At 35.7% G+C, this 8,739-nt stretch overlaps 1 pseudogene; it reads left to right on the top strand.

The window, feature by feature from the left end:
• The first annotated feature begins 4,974 nt into the window (after positions 1-4,974).
• Positions 4,975-7,147, top strand: LOC145067597 (casein kinase II subunit alpha-2-like; annotated as a pseudogene).
• Positions 7,148-8,739: the final 1,592 nt, after the last annotated feature.

Genomic DNA, 8,739 nt, shown 5'->3' on the forward strand with positions numbered 1-8,739 from the left:
CAATTTCATGGGTTAGCATCAAATTCACATTTTTCCTAAATAACTAAGATTGGGAATTTATAAGTGTTTAGTTACTTGGTATTTTTATTATACTTTTAATGAGAATTAATGTCCTATCCTACCCGTTCGGCTAACGACCCTCCACTAGCCAATGAAGCAGTGGGTGAGAGTGGACACCCATTAAACCACCATTTTATAGGCAATAACCTTATACCCCCTTATAGGCAGTAACCTTATGGAAGTCAATAAAACATTTAGATCAATTCCAAAAATTAAAATTATCATATAATTCATGATTTATCTAACCTAACTCATAGCAAGGCAATTCATATCAAATCATACAAATAATTATCTTATATCTTAAAATTTGACAATTTTCCTTTAATTGGATGAGGATCATCAATACTAATCCAATTTTGTGGTAATGATCCTAATCCAATTTTGGTAATGATCCTAATCCAATTTTGGCCAAAAACTCGAAATTCTACAGCCGGAAGCCTCTACTCGATGAGTGCATGATCATGAATCGTCGAGTTGCCCTTTTACTGAGTGGACTCGTCGATTCAGTTCATGGACTCGGTAAGTTCATTAGTCAGAGGCTAGAAAATCAGTTTTTTTAGCTTTGAAAATTAACAAGCATCAAATATAATAGAAAACAATCTTAGGCTCTGATACAACTGTTACGTTTTAAGCAATATAACACTCCTATGGTGCATATGTAACCGTAATGCATATGCAACCCGTAATGGACCATGCTACTCTCGGGTCAAATACATACCAATTATAGTTATGAGCTTAGACACTTAATCCAACATATCTTCCATTGGCCGAGTCTCTTATAACAACAATTATACCGCCAGTATTGTTCGACCTCCCTCCAAGATGTTGTATGGGAGGAGACATCAGACCCCAGTTTGTTAGGGCGAGGTCAGACATCGAGTCTTAGGAATACCGAGGAGTGTTCAAGACTACTATGATGATACAACAAGTGTGAAATCGGTTGAACACTAAACAAAGTCGCCAGAAGCGTTATGCTAACCAGTAACGTTCGAAACTCATGTTTCAGGTCGGAGATTTTGTGTTTCAAAAGGTGTCCCCTTTGAAAGGTTTCATCCAGTTCTAGAAGCGGGGAAATTTAGGCCCCATATATATTGGGCCCTTCGGAATTGTTGCCCAGTTGGGCAAGGTTCGGTATCGGTTGGATCTCCCTGATGAGCTTAATCAAATCCACAAAACTTTTCATTTCTTTTAACTACGAAACTGTTTGGCTGATGATTCCATAGTGGTTCTCTTAGACAAAATTCAGGTTGATGAGCGCCTACATTACGTAGAGAGAGCAATTATGATCCTCGACATGATGACAAAGATCTTTCACAACAACGTCGTGGGATTGGTAAAAGTGAAATTGCAGCACTAGAAGGGTTTGGATTGGATATCGTAACAAGAGGAGAAGATGAAGGAGCATTACCCAAAGTTATTTACAATAGTGGACTTCGAGGACGAAGTCTGATTCAAGAGTGGGAGAGTTGTAACATTCAGAATTCCAGGTATAATTAATTTATAAATTATTCATGAGTTTTAATGGCTATAACGTCGGAGATGTGTCCCCACGACGTGGCATGGCCGAAGAGATCGCGAATCAATTTTGTGCCCCACGGAGTGGCAAATATTAGGCCTCGACGTGGCAGTTATCTGAAGACAAAACCCTAATTTTTAGACTTTAGTCCCTTTTTATGGAAAGTGAGCATTAGGGTTTTCACACCATCAACCTCCAACACCTTCGTTTCTAACCCCAATCAGATCTAGCCTCCAATTGTTGAGTTCCTGAAGTTATTGTTCCTGTTGTTGGCATCTTGAAGGAGAAGGAAGCTCCATGCACTCATAGATTCTGCTTGCAAGCCTAATCATCTTCTTATAGCACATTTATGGACCATTGTAAATGGTCAAGATCTAAGCTTTATGTTGCAAGCTTCTAAAACCAGGTTTCTTGTCCCTTTTTATTTATGTTGTGGATTTTTGGAGGAATGGATTCCATAAAGTTGGCAACTTTATGGATCCTTGAGGTCCTTTTGGGGTTATATGTTCCAGATTTAGAGTTATATAATGTATTTTCTCTCATGTACAAATTTAAGATCGCATCATCCATGCTTTGACATAGTTTGCAAGAGACATGCATTGAACATGCATGTCCATAAAGCGTCCATTTTTATGATGATTTGGGTGCATGAAATCATTCTACAAGTCATGGTGTTATGACCTTGTTTATTAAGTTCTTAATGGCTAAGTTTAAGCCTTAAGTTGTCAATTAGGACCTAGGTTTTGAGATCTTGACTTATTGGAATGTTGTAGTGGATAAAGTTGGAATTCTTATCCATCAAGACCTTGGGAAGGACTAGATCTAGGCTTTGGATATATTCAAGTGGAAGGAAAACAACTTAATCCATTAAGCTATCGAGATCCAGTTTGCATGTTGTGACATTTTGGCCACCACGACGTGGCTACTAGGGGATGTCCGACTATTTTTTCGCTATTCGACTACGACGTTGCCAATAGGAGGCCACAACGTGGAGACTCATTGAAGTTGACTTTATGGATTGGTTGACTTTTTCCCATTTAGATAGTTTTAGAAGGTGGACTTACAGTTTAACTTGTATGGTTTATCAGGAGGTGTATAACATCTGATTCAGTAATGTGAGAGATGTTAGTTGTTGACTACGTCTGCAAGGTGAGTCTTCTCACTATATTATGTAGGTTGCTATATTGTCTTTCTGACTCTTGCATGAAAGACGGTGGTTGGACAACACATGTATGAAAGTTTATGGTTGGATCATAACACATGTATGAAAGTTTATGGTTGGATCATAACACCTATATGAAGGAATGTACTTGGATCACAACACTTGTATGAAAGACAATGGTTTGATCACAACACTTTTTTTATCTTTATGACTTGCATGTAAAACCATAATTAGATCATGACATTTAGGCTACGATTAAGATGTAGTTTGAAAGTGACTATAAGACTATTGTTGGATCATATCATTAACCACTACAAGAAAAATACCCTTTAATGACACTCGTTGATTTAGGATACTCGTTTGTGTGTGTTCTTAAAAGTAGTGTCAGCCTTCCAAAATTTGAAGGATAAAGGATACGCATTTCTGCGTGCCCTAAAATTATTGTCCCACAAAAAAAAATTACAAACACGGAGGGCACCTAAATTAAATGGGTGTCGTCTATAAATGTCGCCTTATATTTTTTCATTTAAACACGCGTTTTTAAAGAGGGATCCTCTAAAATTAGAAAATTCTTAAATTTTGAAGCAATCTCCTTATCTCTCATAAAATCGCACAGAGAGACATTTTCTCCCTCCTCCTTCTCTCTAACCCTAGACACAACCACCATGAATTCACAACGATGTCTTCCTTCTTCCTTGCTCTAGATTTGTGAGTTGTGACCTTCTTCGAAGCTATCTTATCCTCCCCCACCTGGTACTACCACACTCGATGAAACCCTACCGGCCCAAAATCATCAACAATCAATGCCTCCATCAACCAGTTAGGGCTTTTATGGGAGACCTCCACAAAATTAATCAAGTTTCATCCTAATAGTGTTGGAGACTCCTTACGCTCTCACACACCTATGCCGACGACCGCGACTTCTTACACTCACGATGTTGGCGATTGGGGTTCTAAGTCCTGGATCCACCTCCTGTCAACCCTACTCCATCTACTATGGGTACCAGGACCGACCCACTGTGCTCAAATCCCTTAATTTCGTATCTGATTGGCTTGGGCAATGACCGAGGGCATCATTCCTGAGGTCCATTCTTTCTCTCTCTCTCTCTCTCTCTCTCTCTCTCTTTTTCTCTCTCTCTCTCTCTCTCTCTCTCTGGAAAACAATAATCACCCTTCTGGTTTTCTGTACCAGGTTCATCTGCTCTTGCCTTTGCTCCTATCTTTGATAACGTAAGTATCTGCACACATGATTACATCTAATGGTCGGAGTTGGCGAAATAACGGCGGCAGCTGAAGTGCGTTCTCATGGCGGAGGTTCAGGATGTTCTCTGGGATCTTGCACCATGAAGCTTAATGCAACTACAGAGATGATGCCTGTGACATGGCCAACCTTTGCAGATATGCATCCTTTTGCTCCTACCCAACAGGCACAGGGGTATCAGGTAATCAAATCTTTCTAATTTTGACTTACAATTCCAAATTATATTTTTGTTGACTTTTCTTTTTTAAGCTGAGAGCAACATAAAAACATATCTTGCAGGAAATGTTCAAGAATTTGGGGGACATGCTATGTACCATAACCTAATTTGACTCTTTCTCTTTGCAACCAAATGTTAGAGCTGCTGGAGAATATGTTAGGTTGATGGTTATCCGAGCTTATCATATGGTATTCTAAATTATACCCTTATATATATATATATATATATATATATATATATATATATATATATATATACATATATGAGGAAACATAATGAGGGTCGTGATAATCACAGCCCTAAAGAGTTGATTAATTCCCATTTACTTAATGAGGGCTAGAACCCTAATTTCTTTTATTCCTAGCTGTATTTTGAAAGGTTTTTTTTTTAATCAAACGTTGTTGCTGTTAGTCCGTCTCTTATTTTCCAAATATGATTCAGTTTCTGTCTTTGTTATGTGATTTTGGTAAAACTTTCTCATTTTATGTAGCTACTTATCTTCTTAAACTATAGCCTTATTTCTACATAATATATATATATATATATATATATATATATATATATATATATATATATATATATTTTTCTGGAAGCAGTTAACAAGTTCGATAATTGGAGCTCAGGATTCATCTTAAGTTAAGAGGGGGAGAGGCCGAGGGGCGTCGGTCGATTTTAGGACCTTTAAAACCGATCGATAAAATTCAAATATTTGAAATGCTTGTCATGTTTGTTTCTTCATTTGAGAGCAAGACAAGAAAATGGGAGCAAGAGAGGATATGATAAGAGAAAACTTTGAATTTAAGGTTTATGGGAGGAACCCTAGGAAACGACAGAAAAAAAAGTCCAAGGTAATCCAAAACCAATCAATTGTATGTGCTTATTTATTCAAGTGTGAGCAAGGCTGCAAAAATATATTTCTTTCAGAATATGTCTGGCAGCACCAGCAAATAAGTTAAGAGAGACTCGATAATAGGCCATCAGGAATTCACCTGGTAATCTTTCTTCTTTCCCACTTCTTCCTAGGTCCTATATAAATGAAATTTATACATATCTCTTAGATTTCGGCCACATTCAGGGCATATTTGTAAATAATTAAAAATTCATATTTCCATTACATTCGTTCTCATACCTCTTCCATACAAACAAAATGCCATCAATGTCATAATTTCATGACTTTTCAAATTTAATTAAGAAAAGTGTAAATGCTACAAATTTCTTCATATAGTGACCTATGTGCAAATTTACCAAGGACACCATTACCAATTCAAAATATTGCTATTTATTTCCATTTTCTCTTTATCATGGTAAAACCAAAAATCCGAAACAGTGGTTTCCTTTCTCTTTCGTGATAATCACGACCCTAAACATAATGAGGGTCGTAACAATTTTGAACCATGTAACTTGGTTGACCAAACTACCCCTATACCTCCTTTTCTGTTTTCATCAGACTGAAGATATGACTTACTGCATACTTTTATGATATTCACTACTTTTCAGACCTGTAGCTACTCTTGGTTATTGCTTTCCAAAACTTTCTTATTTCCGCCTCTAGCTTACATGAACAAGATTGAAGACAAGACCAATATGCCCCTGATATACATTTGGTCTGTTTTCTTCGGTTTCCAAGACATGATGAAAAAAAAAATTATTTGAAAAGTCCATAGCATAAATCAGAAAATACCCATAATACCCTTGTTAGCCTATAACTTGTTTTTGTCTAGACCTGAAAGTACCAAGCACGTGAAGATCAAGTTAGCTTTCCTTTGTTCAGACCCATGTTAGCCCTTTATATGGATACAATAAGACAAAATTTGACTTTTGATCACATATTTACTTTCCTTTGTTTAGACCCATGTCATGCCAACAATGTTTTGCTTTGATTCCATTCCTTGAATAAACAAATCAGTGCATCCTTATATCCTTATATATTTATCCTGTTAAGGAGCACATTATTTTCAAGGTCCTGTATCCAACATTAACAGATTATGATATTTGATATTACATTTATGAGTTTCTGAAGCTAACTTTATCTTTATCATGGGATTTGGTGAGAAGGGTAAAATGGTAAAATTTTTGAAGTTGGTACTAGTCTCTTATGTCGGGTTGCAGGCATTGGATTATTGTCACTCACAAGGAATCGAGCACAGAGATGTTTATCCTCATAATGTGATGATTGATCATGAATTGAGAAAACTCATATTGATTTGCATGTTTGCAGGAATGGTATATTTTTTAGAAATATGGAGCCTCAGTTGCATGTTTGTAGGAATTAATGGTATATATTTTTTTTATATTATACTGCTGACATCGCATTATTTTTAATAAATCCAGCTCAACAGTTTAACTTTTGATGCAGATATTTCGCAAGGAACCTTTCTTTTATGGGCATGACAATCAGGATCAGCTTGTGAAAATTGCTAGGGTAATATTTTTTTTTTCTTTTAAAAAAGTAGTAATGCAAGAATTAATAATTTAATAAAGTTTGTGAACTGAAAATAAGTGCTTGAGACTGATGAAATAAAAGCATATTTGAACAAATATCAGTTACAACTTGAACCTCAGCTTGAAGCTCTTGTTAGAAGGTAATGTTTAATCTTTAAAAAACTAAAAACTTATAATATTAAGATTTAATCGATATCATATACTAAAGTACTATATTATTTTGTCATCAGGCATAGCAGGAAACTCCTTCTCTATGATCATTAGGATAGGCTCACAACAAAAGAAAGGAAACTCCTTCTCTATGATCATCAGGATAGGCTCACAGCAAAAGAAACAATGGTTACGTTACTTTTATTTTTGTTAATTTTTTTAATATAAATGTTTATTTAAAAAACCTAATTTTATAAAATCATGAGTAAATATGACAAAGTATATATTCTTTTATTGGAATAGGCACACCCTTATTTCATCCAAGCGAGGGCTGCATAAAACAACAGGACACAGTAAGTGTGTGTAGGTTGGGTTGAATGAATGCGTCGTAAAAGGCTGTTTCTGTAGTAGTGCTTCCATCACTTGAGGTAAGTTCAATTTTAAATCATTATTTTACTATTAAAGCTAAATAAATATGTTGTCACACAAACATGCTTAAAAGGTTATATATATATATATATATATATATATATATATATAGTTGTTAGGTTTTATTTGACACCCATACTTGTTGGGTTGATTTACATAAAGAATGAACTTACTTGTTCCATGGTTATTCTTTAGAGGTGACAATGTTGAGCTTCGTCTTGCAGCTTGCCTCATGGAAGCCGTTGGAGAGTTTCAATTATAATAAAGACGAGATAAACCAGGTCCAAATTTGCCATCTAGGTGCAGTTTGTTATTATTCTATTAGTGATTTGAAGCATGGAGTTGATGCCTCCTGCAAGTGAAGTTACTTAGTTGGAATTTGATGTACATAGTAGATTAGATGCAAATTTATATATTATAAGAAATAGAATTGTATGACATTAAATTTATGCAATGGATTCTATTTTTTGTATATGATATTTTATTTTCTATTATGAAAAATTAAATACAAATTTAATTTGAAAATAAGTAAATCTATAAAGAATATATTTTTTAAACATTTAAAATTATGATACGCAAAAATGTGTGTCATCTTCATTTATGACATGGCCTATGTTGACAGGGGCTTTCTTGATACGCATTGTGAGTCATTAACACGTGCGTCGTAAGGTTACGACACGCGAATGCGTGTCGTCTTCCTTTATGACAGGGCTTTCCTTGACACGCATTGCGTATTGTAAACGCGTGTCGTAATTGCGCGTCGTAAATGAGCGTCGTAAATGTGCGTCGTCTAATAGACGATGCGCAAAAGCACGTCGTCTAATAGACGACGCGCAAAAGCACGTCGTCTCTCTTTATGACAGGGCCTTCCTTGACGCGCATTTGCGCTTCATCTGAGCCTTTTACGACGCGCAATGAGCGTCGTAAAAGGCTGTTTTTCTAGTAGTGAACATAAGGGTTGAATACACCCCCAGGGCTAGGCCCACTGATATGTGTGGTATGTTGTATTTTGAGGGACTCATTAAGCTTTGTTCTTATGTTTTTGTGGTTTGAATATTTTCGTGTACTTTCAATTCCAAAGGGATGGGCCAGACTTGACTCCACAACATCCCCTGAAGATTTTACTGCAATAATTATTATCATTTCACAGTAATGGTTAAAATACATTTTTACGATGATTGACTTTGAACAAACGTTGTATGGATTTGGTGGTTTCAAAAATAAAATTTTTATTAGTATTTTGGATGTTTCACAAGAATTATTTTCTACATTTAAAATAAATTGCATATATTGTAGTTGTATTCAAAATTAGGAATTGGTATTCTTATTATTTGCATAGTTTTAACAGGTGTATTCAAATAGAATGTCTTAAGCTTGCCTTTAGAGAAAGAAGTGATCAAACAAGAGGTGTTGGAAGAAAGGTGAAAAATGTAGCCAATGTTCCTATCTCAAAAGCCAAACTCCCAACCACAACAATTTCAATGAAAATGAAGAAGGTGAAA

Source organism: Lactuca serriola, chromosome 8, assembly GCF_051521515.1.
Source record: "Lactuca serriola cultivar US96UC23 chromosome 8, Lser_US96UC23_V15, whole genome shotgun sequence".
Taxonomy (NCBI): Eukaryota; Viridiplantae; Streptophyta; class Magnoliopsida; order Asterales; family Asteraceae; genus Lactuca; species Lactuca serriola.